Genomic DNA, 15,607 nt, shown 5'->3' on the forward strand with positions numbered 1-15,607 from the left:
GTAGATGATAACATAGACAACAAGTGTACATAGAATCATTCACATACTCAAAGCAAAAGACAAGGAAATAGCGAGAGAAAACTCACTACACAGTTGCACAGAACACCATTCACTCTATTCTCTTTGAGGTCTTTTTACAGAAGCCTTTCCGGCATATATACTACCTTCCCTTGACCTAGGCACATTCCCCTTAATCATTACAAGTTGGAAGCCCTTTGGCCCCTTCCTTTTATCAAATGTATGTCCAATGCTTCTCACTTTTTTTACAACAGTTTTTCATAAAATATACATGGCAAAAAATTAAATGTGTTGCCGCATGTGAAAATATACACGGCTTTTCAAATCCATGATGAGATTGCAAGGCACGAGTCATTGCAAAATGACATTATGATGGACAATGCTCTAATGGACACATATGCCAAGCGCGGTGATGTCTCAATTGCTCTATGGGATGACTTCACAGAATGTTGTCTCTTCAAATGCCCTAATTGCAACATATACACAAGGCCATCACGCCCAACAAGTACTTGATCGTGAAGGCATCCTTCTAGATGCAGTGACTTATGCATGCATCTTGAAAGCATGTGCCGTGATGGGACTAGGTGACAAGGGTAAACAAATCCATGACGAGATTGCAAGTCAATGGTTACATTTTGTTGGACAATGCTCTAGTGGGACTGTGTGCCAAGTGTGGTGTTGTCTCAAAGGTGCTTCAAGGAGTGCTTTTTAGAATGTTGTCTCTTGGATTGCATTGATTGTACACCAACAGTAGACTTCTTTCAAGAGATTCAACATGAGGGCATCCTTTGACCTATTTATGCATCTTGAAAGCATGTGCAACGATCGGACCGTCTAACAAGGGGAAACAAATCCATGACCAGCTTGCAAGCTAGGCAGGGGTTACATTGTGCTTGGCTTTCTCAAAATGTGTCTATTGGACTGCATTGGTTATAGGATATGCACAAGAAGGTCACGCCAAGAAAGCACTGGATTGATTTGAAGAGATACAGTGTGAGGGCAATTCATTCAAATGCATTGACCTATGCATGCACCTTGAAAGCATGTGCCACTATCGAAGCAATTGACAAGGGGAAACATATACAAGACAAGATTGCAAGGCAGGGGTTGCTGCTGCAGAACAGCATTGTGTTGGGTAGTGCTCTAGTAGATGTGTATGACAGGTGCAATGTTGTCTCAAAGACACGAGAAGTGATCATGTACAAAAAAGTGTGGTGATCTTTGAGAGGCAAAAGATTTACTGGATATGCATAGCAGCAACGTTGTCACATGGACTGGCACAACAACCAAAATGCTTTAGATTGCTTTGAAAAAAATGCACTCTAAGGGCAAGGGGAAACAAATCCATGACAAGACCGCAAGGTAGGGGTTGTTGCAAAATGACATTGTGATGGGCAATTCTCTAGTGGACACATATGCCAAGTGCAATGATGCCTCAAATGCTCAATGGAATGCCTTGACAGAATGTTGTCTCTTGGAATGCACTGAATGCCACTGTGAAGGCATCCTTCCAAATGCAGTGACCTATGTGTGCATCTTAAAAGCATGTGCCACAATGGGACCATTTGACAAGGGGAAACAAATCCATGACAAGATTGCAAGTTAGTCTAGCAATCATGTACACATAAATGTGGTGAGCTTTGAAAGGAAAATGAGTTACTAGACATGCATAAGAGAAACAACAATGTTGTCACAAGGACTGGCATAGCCAAATTGCTTTAGATTTCTTTGAACAAATGCATCGTGAGGCCATCCTTCCAAATATAGTGACCTACATGTCCATCATGAAAGCATGTGCAATGATTGGAGTAGGGGAAACAAGTCCATGACAAGACTGCAAGGCAGGGGTTGTTGCAAAATGACATTCTGTTGGGCAATGCTCTAGCGGACACATATGCCAAATGCAATGATGTCTCAAATGCTGAATGGGTTGCCTTCAGAGAATGTTGTCTCTAGGGATGCACTAATTGCAGCATATACACTAGGTGGTCATGCCTAGGAAGCACTTGACCATGAACGCATCCTTCCAAATGCAGTGACCAACATGTGCATCTTGAAAGCATGTGATAGGATCATATGAGTTGACAATGGAAAAAAAATCCACAACGAGATTGCAAGGTAGTGGTTACATTGAGATGGGCGGTACTCTAGGACACATATATGCAATGTGCGGTGTTTTCTCAAAGGTGCTTCATGGGCTACCTTCTTGGAATGTTGTCTCTTGGACTACGTTTATTGTAGGATATTCAGAGGAAGCTTTGAAGAGATGCAGTGTGAGGGAATCCTTTGACCTATGCATCCATATTGAAAGCATGTGCCATGATTGGAGCAGCTAACAAGGGGAAACAAAGCTATCATTATCTTCATTGGTGTTTTTTTTGAGAAATTTATCCAATGAAAGTCATGTATCAACAATGAGCATTATCCTTGCATCTAAGGGGGCAACATCCTGCCTTAAGTCGAATCACCATAGCGGTGTTTTGATCAAAGACAAAGGAGAGGGTCTTACCAACCGTGGCAAGTGAGCATTGTGTGTAACGACGAATGTATGCATTCTTAGAATGGAAGAAGGGGTAGGGGTAACACATGCCACACTGTATGCCTTCTCCCTATATTGCATTATGTTAATGATCATGGGATCACATGTGCATATTCCTTCTCTTGTAAATGAATGGGTGTATGCCAAGTGAGATACTGTCTCAAAGGCATGACAATTGCTCAAGGGGATGTCTTCACAGATATTCATTCTCTTGTGAATGAATGCATGCATGCCAAGTGCTATGTTGTCTCAAAGGCATGACAATTGCTCAAGGGGATGCCTTCATGGATATTCCAGCTTCTCTTGCGAATGAATGCACGTATGCCAAGTGCGATGCTATTTCAAAGGCACGACAATTGCTCAAGGGGATGCCTTCATGGATATTCCAGCTTCTCTTGCGAATGAATGCACGTATGCCAAGTGCGATGCTATTTCAAAGGCACGACAATTGCTCAAGGGGATGCCTTCACAGATAGTTGTCTCTAGGAATGCATTGATTGTACGAAGCTAAAGCACGAAATGCAGAATAGGAGCACTTATAAAGCAAATATAGAGTATCAGGGGAGAAGAGTCCTACCGTATGGCGAGCGAATATTTTTGAGCAAGGAGAAAATCGAGCGAGCAATGTGTGTGTGTGTGTGTGTGTGTGTGTGTGTGTGAGAGAGAGAGAGAGAGAGAGAGAGAGAGAGAGAGAGAGAGAGAGAGAGAGAGAGAGAGAGAGAGAGAGAGAGAGAGAGAGATGTGTCTAGTTGGATGAGGGGAAAAAGCGATCAGAAAACATAGAATATATTTGGGTGATTTCTATCATTATAATTGACCCAAAAGGAAAACATGCCTATTTGCGACGATAACGCTATATTTGGGTGATTTCTATCATTATAATTGACCCAAAAAGTGCTCAAAATTGCAATTCTTTTATTTTGCAATGCATGAACTTTTGAGTTGATATGTCGCATTAAACTTTGATGGTTTTTAAAAAAGAATATAGCGATCAATAACTATTTATATTGATGTTTTCCTAATCTTTATTCTTTTTTGACAATGGAGATCTGTTTTTAGTGCTTAGCATGTAATTTGTCACAAATTACCTCCCAAAAAAAGACAATTATGTCTAAAAATAATGAAGCAATTCAGCTCCAAAACCTACATAACTAGCTCAAATTCTAGTTTAAGTATCTTGTATTGATAGACAATCAATCTTCTTATGAAAAGCTACAAATTTTTTAATCTTCGGACAAATTTACTCTCACAACTAGGGGTATTTTGGGAATTTTGGAAAATTTGAAAGGCATTTTGGGAATTTATCACGAAGTAGGGGGTACCTAGCTGGGGAAAATCGAAAAAACGATAGAATCACGTGAGATCCATTTTGAAGCTGAATGAGAGGTGTCGAAGTTTACAGACAAATGTCTGAGCGAGGGGGGAGATGCGAGGCGAATTCGGCTGCTCATGCTCCAGCCACATGCTGCAGTTGCTCTGCATTCTATTGCACAAGGAACTGGCAGCTATGGGAGCGCAGGAGGTTCATGCTATTTTTTATATGCAGGGAATTGTGCTCAACATCGCAACACCTATTGCATGCTATGTTGGCTACGAGAACATTGTGAGGTCGTACCATAATTATGTCGCGCGTTCGAATTCCTCATCCGCCTTTTACTCTCTTGAGAGAGATCTCAACTCAGAACTGGAATATGATGAGTATCCGATGAATATAATATCAGCGGAGCCAGTATGTACCATTGTGACATTGGGAGTTTTTTTATTTTGAAATTTAGTAGGTGGTTCAATTTTTTTTAAAAAAATATGCATAATCTTTTACAGATTTCCTCTTTCTAGTCGTAGCGACTCTCTCTCTCTCTCTCTCTCTCTCTCTCTCTCTCTCTCTCTCTCTCTCTCTCTCTCTCTCTCTCTCTCTCTCTCTCTCTTTCTATTTCGGGAGGCGACTCGTTTTGCAGACATGTGTGGTGTGAATTCTCTCGTTCTCTCTTTGTCGCATGCGCAACACAGTTTTTGCAAACCGCATTTTTCCCTCTCTTTCGCATGCACAGAAGCCTGCGAAGGCCATTCTCTCTTTCCTTCCCTCAACGCTGTCGTGGTGGTGAAGGCCGTACTCTCTCTCTCTCTCAATTCTGTATGTGTGTGCATAGCGAAAGCACTCTCTATAGGCAAGGTGTCTTGGAAGCAGAGTGGGGAAGAAATTGTGCACCAAGAGGAGAGGAGGGGAAGGGAGGTAGGGGAGGAGGGAGAAAGCGGAGGAAGAAGGGAGGCGGGCTCAGATCGAGCAGAGGAGGGGGGCGGGGCGAGGGGGAGGTAAAACGCGGAATATGCCTATCTATTGAATTTTTTAAAAGACAAGCAAATAATAGTAGCTATGTATTAGAAATTTCCACAAACTAAAGGGGTATTTTGATAATTATCCCAAAAATAAACTGCCTATAGCCATCCACGCCGGCGTGGATGGCTACAGATAGTTTCACGTCACTGTTTTTTCTTGTCTAATGCCATGCTACAGTGCAAAGATGAAAGTCTGCTTCTCTCTCTCTCTCTCTCTCTCTCTCTCTCTCTCTCTCTCTCTCTCTCTCTCTCTCTCTCTCTCTCTCTCTCTCTCTCTCTCTCTCTCTCTCTCTCTCTCTCTCTCTCTCTCTCTCTCTCTCTCTCTCTCTCTCTCAAAGCTCGTGCCCTAGTTTTCCCCTTCTCTCTCGCGTTTTCCACAGTCCCCCCTGGGCGAAGGGCAGCCCTGGGGGGGGTTTAGCCAAGCTTCGCCCTGCTCCTCCTATCGATTCACAGCCGGTGAGTTAAGACTCGTTTTACTGGTTCGACCTGCTGCGACAACCAAGCCGACCCAACGATTTTCAGTTTTCTCCTGCCCCTCAAGAAACGCTCTCAGAGTGCTACGTCTTTATATCTTCTGGAACTCTTGGAAAGGATGATGCATCGAGCTCATGAAGATCTTGTGAGGTAACAACTATATAGGGCTATGTAATGCAGATCCGACTAGTACTGCATGTATCTAATTCGATCAAATGACAGTACTAAAGGGCATAGCCTTAAATTTGGTAGGATCGTAGGTATAATGTGCAAGCCTGTGCAGCTGACCGAGAACATCAGCTATTTTTGGTCTGCCGACCACAAGAAGGAAGCCAAGCAGAACCTGGTTTCCTGCCGCCGAGTTCTGGTTTGGGACCTCACACACGACAGTAAGCAGCTTGATTTTGTGAGCAATAGCCTTTGTTCCCACATTGATTGCAAACAACAGTAAGCAAATGGTTCTGGTTTGTCGACCTCACAAACAACAGTAAGAAGGTTGATTCTGTGCAATATTGAGCAACATTAAGCAAGAAAATAGAGCCCCGGTTCGCGCATTGATTGCTCTCTTTTGCGACAGTGAGCATTTTTGCTCTGGTTTGCGACAGTAAGTAAACTAATGTTCTCACCAAAGCCCCCTCCAGCGAGTGAAAAGATGGCGACTAACAGCCCAAAAACAACGGGGAGAGCAGGCTAGCTTTGTCGCGGTCCGAGTAGCTCCGAGCAAAATCGATCGTATTGGACAATTGCAAGCTGCCCTCAACATGGTCATGGAAGAAAACCTCCACTTCAAAGCGCGCCTTAGCACGCTCGAGGCACCATTTGACTCCATGGCGGGCCTCACAACAGACAAGGTGAAAGAAGTCGAAGAAAAAGTCACTCAAGCTCACACGATCGCACTCGCCAAAGTGGAAACCTATGTGAAAACAGAACTGCAGGAACGTCAGCTTCAAGAAGAGAATGCCCTTAAGCTTCGCATTGGAGGGCTGCCCCAAGCATGGAATGAGTGCAAACAAGACTTCTGCAAACTAATTGACCTCCTCAATGAAACTCTTAAACCGGTCCATGTCGACTATGATGCGGTAGAATGTATCGTCAACAAATTCAACACCAAGCGCACACCTAGTGGACATGTCATTCTTGAGTTCAAAGACAAAGAGGAACGGCTTCGACTACTCCAGCAATCACATCTCCTTAGAGACACCGGATTTTGGATAGCCGAAGAACTCACTCCTACACAAGTCAAGCACAAAGGTGAAGAGCTGAAGAAAGTGCGTGAAGCACGAGCCAAAGGCAAGTGGGCAGTTTACCGCGGAGGGAAGGCTATCATCTAGGAGTTTCGAACTCCTAAACCGGCCCGTGCCACACAAGACCCCCCTTAGGTTTTACTTTTTCTTTTGATGGACCCTCAGTCCCTAGCTGATATGTATCGATCGCTCTCACTTAAGAAAAGTGGTTGTAATGTTTTGTTTTCGGTCCCATGGGTCATATCTGACCTCTATGGACAATAATTCAATCTATCTATCTCCCAGCTCCCTCTCTCTCTTCCTTCTTCTTCTCCTCTCTCTCTTTGTCTCTCTCCCGTGCATAATGTGAGAGGTTAGAGCAGATGGAGCCGTGGCCATTATCAAGCGACGGTGTGCACTTCAACACTTTTGGTTGACTCATCAGATTAGCTCTCGTTGTTTCTGCGAGCTTTGGATCAAGCCTATATTGTAGCGATGGATGCAGAGTAGAAGCCTCTACGCTCAAATAACACAAAGAGACGTTTTCCTGTGTCTCCAGCCGTGAGTGGATGAGGTTTAAAGAGAATCTCTCTCTCTTTCTCTCAGCTACTCATCCGGTTGTATGCTAATTGATCTCTCTCTCTCTCTCTCTCTCTCTCTCTCTCTCTCTCTCTCTCTCTCTCTCTCTCTCTCTCTCTCTCTCTCTCTCTCTCTCTCTCTCTCTCTCTCTCTGTTTTTTCCTCGTGATGAAGAAGCTGCAAAATCTAGCATAGCTGCACACAATGCAGGTTCAGGCGGAGCAGCTGCTCTCTTAAAGGGCTCCCATCAACTTTTTAGGTTTGGATGATGACAATGAGGACAACGAGAATGGTGAAGCTCGAGCTGGGGTGTTTCTTCCAAGTTATGGGATTCCTGAGGAAACTGCCAAACTCATTCATCACTTGCCTAGCCAATATTTTGCAAGATATTTTACGGCTCTCTGTGTGCGTCGCTATGAGGAGGAAGCCCTTGGGCTTGGGGGAGGTGTATCCTGCTTACAAGGCTGAGGAGGATGGTAAGGAGAAGGAGCAAGAGGTGCATGCGAAGGCTGAGGAGGATGGTGCAACCTGCATGAGGAATCTAACATCTTTAAAGTATTAGCGGTATTTATTTAAGGAGAGAGCCAGTAGGTGAGCAAGAGCTTATGCAGCTTGCCTGCAGGCTTGCAACCTGCAGCGGGGATCCTCTCCTTGCTCATTCAGAAGATACTATAGTCGGTATATTTTCTCTCTCTCTCTCTCTCTCTCTCTCTCTCACACACACACACACACACACACACACACACACACACACACACACACACACACACACAGGGAGAAGAAGAAGAAGAAGAAGGAGAGAATTTTAACTTTGTAGGAAACTATCCCAATAGACCTTAAAGATCTATCCGGCGAGGAGAGTTGAACTCAAGACCTCTTATTCAAGACGGAAATGGCATAACCAATCTACCACACTTCGGTGATAAAAAGATTATACCATTTTCCTCTTTATTAGCACACCCACACACACAAGAATGACCTTAAAGATCTATTCACCGAGGAGAGTTGAACTCAAGACCTGTTATTCAAGAGGTAAATGGCATAACGAATCTACCACACTTGTGTGATAGAGAGGTTATACCATTCTAGTGGTCCCCATTGTCAAGCTGCATTCCACGTACTCTCTATCGATAGCATTAGGGCCAGGGCCTAAGTATGTGTCCATTTAGAGAGAGAGAGAGAGAGAGAGAGAGAGAGAGAGAGAGAGAGAGAGAGAGAGAGAGACGGGCGAATAGTGAGTGTCACCTCGCGTGAAGTCCATGGTTTCTCTCAAGCTGCAGAAGTGCCTGGTAGCCAGCATTCTCAAATGTGTAATGGCCCAATCCCAATGAGGTCAATGAGATTTCCTTGGCCAATTCACTTTCAGTATGGCAGGACATCACCAAGATCATCAAAGATGGTTTTGTAATTTGGAATCTAGCCAATATTTACTATAAGCCAAGGATGAAGTGTGGTTCCATCCAAGGTCTTGTGGCTGAGATGCATGCGTGTTCTACGTTGACTTCTTTGTGGAGAGTATCCACATGTCAAAGGCTAAAAAGGCATGCAAGAATACATTTTCAAATCAATTTGAATATCAAAGAGCCCAAGGAAAGGCTATTTGTTAGAGGAAGGGTGCAAGAAGGGAAGAGCTATTGGTGTTGAAGTTGTTCTAGTTATAGTCACGTTTAGCAAGACCACAAAGATATCCAAGAACTAAGCGATATTTTTTAGGACTTGAATTTTGTAGGTATTTTACATTCATACTCGCATGTGTCTATCATCAATGCAAATGACATTTGAGTCTTTGACTATGGGGGGGGGGGGGGGGGGGAGAGAGAGAGAGAGAGAGAGAGAGAGAGAGAGAGAGATGGATATTAATCAATTGACACACCAAAAGAGTTATCTGGTTTTTGGACAGTTGACTCTTCAAAACCATTACGTGACTTTTGGTTTTTGGAAAGTTGACCATAGATGGCCTATGGGAGACCATGTATATTTCTGTCCATTGAAATTTTGGAAGCACAAGTGATGTTTGGAGGCCGTAACATAGATGATGGAGAAGATGCATATGTGAAGTTAAAAATTGTAAAAAAGTACTTTTGAATATGCTTTCTTGCTTGATCATGAGTTGCATCAATTTTACAACATGGATATGTTCAAGGTGCTTTGCTAGATGTTGCTCGATTTTGTATTAGCTTGGAAACACTTGCTCGGAGTTTGGGATTCCTCGGGGAGAATAAGCTTGAATGGGAATGTGATGGGAATGCAATAGGACCACAAAGCAATTAAGCAGGAAAAGTGAAGTAAGTGGGAGCAGATGCGGGAAGAAGCTACATGAAGACTATTTTGATTTTCCCGCACCCATTTATTTATTTTTTACTAAAAAGCCGTGTAATAATGATTCATGTTTATAATTGGGGCCTTGGGCTTCCAAGTTGTAAAATAGAGCTCTTGCCTAGTATGAAGCCATCTCCAAAAAAAATCCCTAAGTATATAAGTCAATTTCTAGGATTTTTAGAGGATTCTCACTTCAGCTACATTAGGAGGATCTTTTGACAAGAGAAGAAGGTAATTCTTGCAGCGCTCATTGCGTGCGTATTATGTAACATTCTTAAATTCTAATGCAAGGCAAGGCTTTCCCTCTTGTTATTGTCCATTCTACAAGCTTTATTTCATTGATTTTGGTTGAGAAATGGTGATTCTAGCTTGTGTTTCTCTAGGTAAAAGAGTGTGTATGGTGGTGATTAAGTGTTGATTAAAAGTGTTTTGATTGTGCTTAAGTCATTGAATGGTGTAGATTTAGCTTGCTTAAGAGTGTGGGGTAGTAATTTTCACTTATGTGTAGCGGATTGATAGGCTACACTCCTATTTCCTCTATTTCAAAGTGTGTGTGAGGCTTCCATTAGGTGTTGCCTCTTTGCTTGAATGTGTGTATGATGCAAGAAGTATTCCTTTTTGTGTATGTGAATGCCTTAGGCTTGACACACAAATGTAGCCTCCATGCAATAATTTGGTCGCTCCCTTACATTTGATATTTTGTTAGCAATGCTTAAAGCTATGCTTAGTGAGGCCCATTGCATGGAGATCCGCTAACAATGGCGTCGTTGCCAGGGACGGTGTTCTTAGATTAGAGTGTTCACATAGTAAGCTCTTTTCTTCTAGTGTGCTAGGTGAGGATCATCACTGTTATTCAGTTAGATTAGTGTGACGTTGGAACGGGGTTTCTAAGGCCCTCAAGGGTGGTCTAGGATTGAGGATCACCTAGGGCATTCACTTAGGATTAAGGAGTGGATTGAGTAAGGAATGAGTGTGTGACATTCATTGCCTTCTTGGTTTCACACCATATGCATATCATTTAGGACTTAGGACCCTCAAGATCTCTATGGAGCACGGTCTTTTCTTAGATTAGATGTACATACATGTTTTCTAGGAGTAGGATAAGTAGGCATACACCTATCCCAGCCACAGCATGCCCATATGCACTCACATTGCATTTAGTGCATCTTTGACCATAACGTTCATGCATATGTTTGGATGAGCAAATATTGTCCATTTTTGGAGTTATTTATATCATCGGAATGAGAAAAATAAGCCCTACAACCTGCACTAGTCCATTCTAAAAAAATTAGTTTTTGTAGGGAGATGCATGGGACACAAGTTTCCCATCAAACCTCATCACTTTGACCTAAAATGCTTCATATTGCTTGCCTAGGGGCCTACACATCACCTGTCCACTCTTGTTTTTCAATTTGCATATCATTTGGCACTCATTTCATCAAGAAAGGGTGAGACACTTGGAAAAAACGTCGAAGGGAGATAAAACTCATCCATTTTGGGATTTCAAGATATCAATAGAAAGAGGAGACATTTCCCACAACATGCAAACATCATAATTTAAAAATCATTTTTCTATCACTAGATTCATGGGACACGCGTGTTCCATCAAGAGTGGTAAGAAATGAGTCAGACTTGCACATTCAGCTTGCCTATGCTCTGCACATGACAAATCTAGTCTCACCTCAAAATTGGAGCTCATTTGGTCATCTAGACCATCGAGTTTGCACTTTAGGAAAAAACAGAGTGTCCCACACTAAATCAGGGGTCAAAACTCATCTATTTTGGGACTTCAAGATATCATTTGAATGAGAAGAACATTCTCTACAACCTACATGCATCAGAATTACAATATCATTTTTCTGTCACCAGATTCATGGGACACCTTTGTCCCATCAAAACTGGTTAGAAATCAGTTAAAGTTGTATGAAGTGAAGGCAACCATCAATAATGATTCTAGAACCATGGAAAAATTCTTGTATGAGTATGTTTTTACATGCTATGGTTTACCCATTGAGATTGTAAGTGATTAAGGTGTACTCTTTTCCTTCTCTATTGTCTTTGAACAAGGACTTGCTGGGGATACAATGTGTACCTTCATGTTGTACTAGAACAATGTTGCCCCATAGCCCTTGGAATTCATGCTAGAATAGTACTCGACTAACTATTATGTTGACACAAGTGATGTTGGGTCACAATGCCTGTGTGGCAAGAGGCCACTTCAGAGATACAGTAGGAAGATGGGTGCTTGTGCATGTGCCCACAAGAAGTTCCTTTGGCCTACACACCATTGATACAAATGTACCGCAACTATGGGAGAGCTTAAGCGTACGAGGATATTTTGAATTGCATGCTTAGGGTCTAGATTTCAATAGATCCTTGGAAGTATTGACTACCTTGAAAGGTAGATTCAGGTGAAGCGTGACAAACTTTGAAGGCCAACAGAGAGAAATAGTGCTCACAAGGCCATTGGTGAGACAATCTTGGGGATTGGATGAAGGAAAAATTTCATACAATGATCGAACACACACTAATGAAGACCAATAGAGATGTTTAGTAGTGGAACATACCACTTGGGACGATCTCAATCATCAAGAGATCCGGATTGCTTTTTAGCTTTGCACTCAAAATCTGTTGCAAACTGACAAACCCTCACTGCTTGAGCATGGGAGAAAAGGGTGTAGCTGTTGAGTATACCAACAAACTAGTACTCAATATTCCCTTAAATGTGGATTCCATTGGAACCTAGTTGGCGAAGCTCTAGAAGGCAATGATTGAGGACAACAAAAGCTATCGAAGGCATCGGTGATCCCTCCCTTCACAGAAGCACGCACTTTAATGGGCCCTATCCAACAAGAAAAGGTTCCCCCACCACCTCATAGCCCTTTTCATTTTGATCAAGAGACATTGAAGAACCAACCCGAAATGAGAGTTTTTTAAAGAGTACTTCCAAGAGCTCAAGGTGAATGTCAAAGAGATTTACAAGTATGAAGGCACATAGGCCGTAGGCTATGGCCAGAGATAAAGAAGACATACAATATGCTACTCAACGGACTCCTTTTGAGAGTGAAAATAGAAATTGAATGGGAGAAGTGGGAGTTAGATAATCCAAAAGTGACTCAAGCAGGATATGAAGTGGACAAGGTCAAAATATGCTGAAGACAAATGCTAGAGAATCAAGTTCCCTAGAGGCTGCAGTGGATGCAAAAAACAAAAAGTAGTTTGGAAATCTATAGGAACTCGCCAAGGGAGCTAAGAATAGATCAAACCTATTGCCCTTATCTACACCGGTATAGTTGGGATGATTTTGCAAAGGTTCAAGAAAGGTTCCCATTGGCCCTCAACTACCCAAAAGTGCCAAGTCCAGAGCACTTCACCAATCTCACATAAGAACACGTGTGTGCTCAGTAGCTTGATCTTTATTGACGTGTCCCAAAATTTTCCATTAGAATGTTCAAAAAATTCCTACACTTGATATGGACATGCTTGATTCAATTTGAAGGTATAAAGCTGGTGGATCAAAGCTTCCATCAATTTCATTTTGTCATCCACCAACTAGCCTTTGACTTCCATGTAAGACCTCTACCCCAACACATGCATGGTCTCTTTGCAAGGATAAGATTCATAATAGCTTCTTTCAGAGGACCCGCATCAATGTTTCCCCCCTTAGTTGAGCTCGGTTTTGTGAAGGCATGCTTTTGCTTGAAGTAGAAATTCATTTGGAATGAGAAATCGTGTTCTTTGTGGCAGCTTTTGTTGATGTGTATGCCAATGTTGATGGCTTTTGTGGAAACTTTATGCTCTTCTCCTTCTCTATTGTCTTTGAAAAAGACCTATTAGGGATACATAGTGTACATGCATGGTGTACTAGCAAAGCTCCCAATCCAAATTGTAGTTTGTTGACTTCAAATACCTGCCTAAAACAATTTACTCTATAACTTAGTGTTTGTCAACCACATAAAATAATTCATACACTATGAATGTGTATCTTCACATAATGCATCCCAGACTTTTCTTGTTCTTTGAATAGCTAGTTTTGCCCACTTTTCTCATATGGATTTTCTCACAATATTCACACCTACCATCTACCAATTGCAAGTTCATTCTTGTTCTTTGAATAGCTATTTTTCCCCACTTTTCCCATATGGATTTTGTCACAATAGTCACACCTGCTTTGCTATCTAGGATAGCTATAGATATAACCTTATCTACTTCTATAGGATGGTGGCATTCCCTTCATTGTCTTCACAATACTGGCCCACCTTATTGAGTGGCATTGTAATGGGTTATTTGGGAGAAATTTTAGAATCTCAGCTCTACATTCACTCTTGGGACAAGAGCTCTTTTTTAGACATCCACTCCTAGTCAAACATGTAGCTATCTCTTCCCACAACTCAGGTCTGGATCTTCAATTAAAGATCAGTTAATGGAAGTGTACAAGTGGCAAGAGTTTTCATCAAAGCATGCAGGTTAGATACACCTTATCCTTCCCAATATTTTTCCTGATGGATGGTACTTTCATGATTTGAGTATATATTTTTGACTCACCTAAGTATGAGGTCATGGCTTCAGGGTATGCTTGATGGATGCTAACACTCCAATTTGCTTCTCCTTTGGTAGAGATAAATTATCTTCATCCACAGCCTTTCCACTAGTGAAATCCATAATAGAGAAGGGTGGGGATTTGTCCAAAGACCATCATCCTTCTACTTGTGTATGCACTACTTCTCACATTTTGTTAGCCAATGCTTCCTCAAACTTAGGGATCTCATCTCTGAAGTCCACAATCGTGAAAGGTTTTGTAGGTACATTGACAATTGGTATGTCCCCAATCATTGTGCTATCAAAAGGAGGAAAAGATACACTTCACTTCCTTTCTCTACACTAGAATTTTCTTCAATGATTGTTTCTAAATTGGGCTTCAAGGAGCCTGGGTTCCATTTGTAAGCAGGTTGGTGGTCCCTCCAAAACTGTTTGGGTATGCCTAATCAATTGCTGATGTATAACTATTGATCTTCTACCCTCTAGGATTAGGGTACTCTTGTAGCTTTTTTGGAACCTCTGACATAGTGTCTAATGGCTTATTCTCCTTTTCCACAGGAAAAAATCCGCTTGAATCCTTCTCAAAGTGAAACTTTCTCCTTTTGCACTAGGTTACTACCTTGGGGTATTGATTGTGACTTAAGGTTCTTCTTTGGTATAAAAAGTCCTTCTAAATGTCTTGGAATGGGATCCTCTTTGTATGAGTTGGTCTTTTCCTTGTATTTCTTACTCCATTGACTCCATGCTTTTCTTCTTAAAGGTCTCTCCTCTTTCTTGGGTTCTCTCTTTATTGTTTGTCCCACTCTAGGGCTAATTCTCGCTTGGATCTAAGCATTCGTTTGCTAGTATCTTGTAATCACTCTCGATGATACTACCTTCTTCTATGTTTTTGGAGATGGGATCACCAACACTATTTTGAGGGTGTGAGATTTCAATGGGCTTAAGTAGATAGTCCTTCGGAAAATGTTTCATATTGTAGCCTAAGCAGTACCTCTTGAAAAGTGGTATCCATGGTGTAGCACTTGCTAATGTTCCTGGGTTAGCGTTAGGTGGGGGTGGTCAAAAAGCGGGCCAAGACCAGCGAGCACAAAGCAATAAGTAGAGCTCAAGTTCTTATGAAATTGACCAAGTAGGGACATGGTATGATGTTAAGTGAGCATGCAATGTTAAAGAGAAGAGTGGAACCAAAGTGCAATTTTGTAGCAATCAAACAAAGAAGACATGAAATGTTCTAAAATGACCGTTGCAATCAAAACACTTCCAAACCAATGGTGCAGATACAAAAAATCACTATTAAATCCATATTGCTTGGCTCACTAAAAAGATATCGAATCTATAGTATTCACAATGCTGGAGAGCCATTAGCAAATAAAACACAATAGATAGGAAAATTTATAAAATAACCAAAACATTTCCAAAACAATAACTAATAAACACGTACTACGGTTCAGTTGGTATGACACGAACCCCATACATATTTCAACTAAGGTGGGTTGCAGGTTTCTAAAGTTGTTGAGGATGACTTCTAATAGACTTAGTTAGAATGTCTTTTACAATGCTATAAGAATTACAAACTTGATGAA

This window comes from Adiantum capillus-veneris, chromosome 4 (genome assembly GCF_014529385.1).
Source record: "Adiantum capillus-veneris isolate H3 chromosome 4, ASM1452938v2, whole genome shotgun sequence".
In the NCBI taxonomy this organism is placed as follows: Eukaryota; Viridiplantae; Streptophyta; class Polypodiopsida; order Polypodiales; family Pteridaceae; genus Adiantum; species Adiantum capillus-veneris.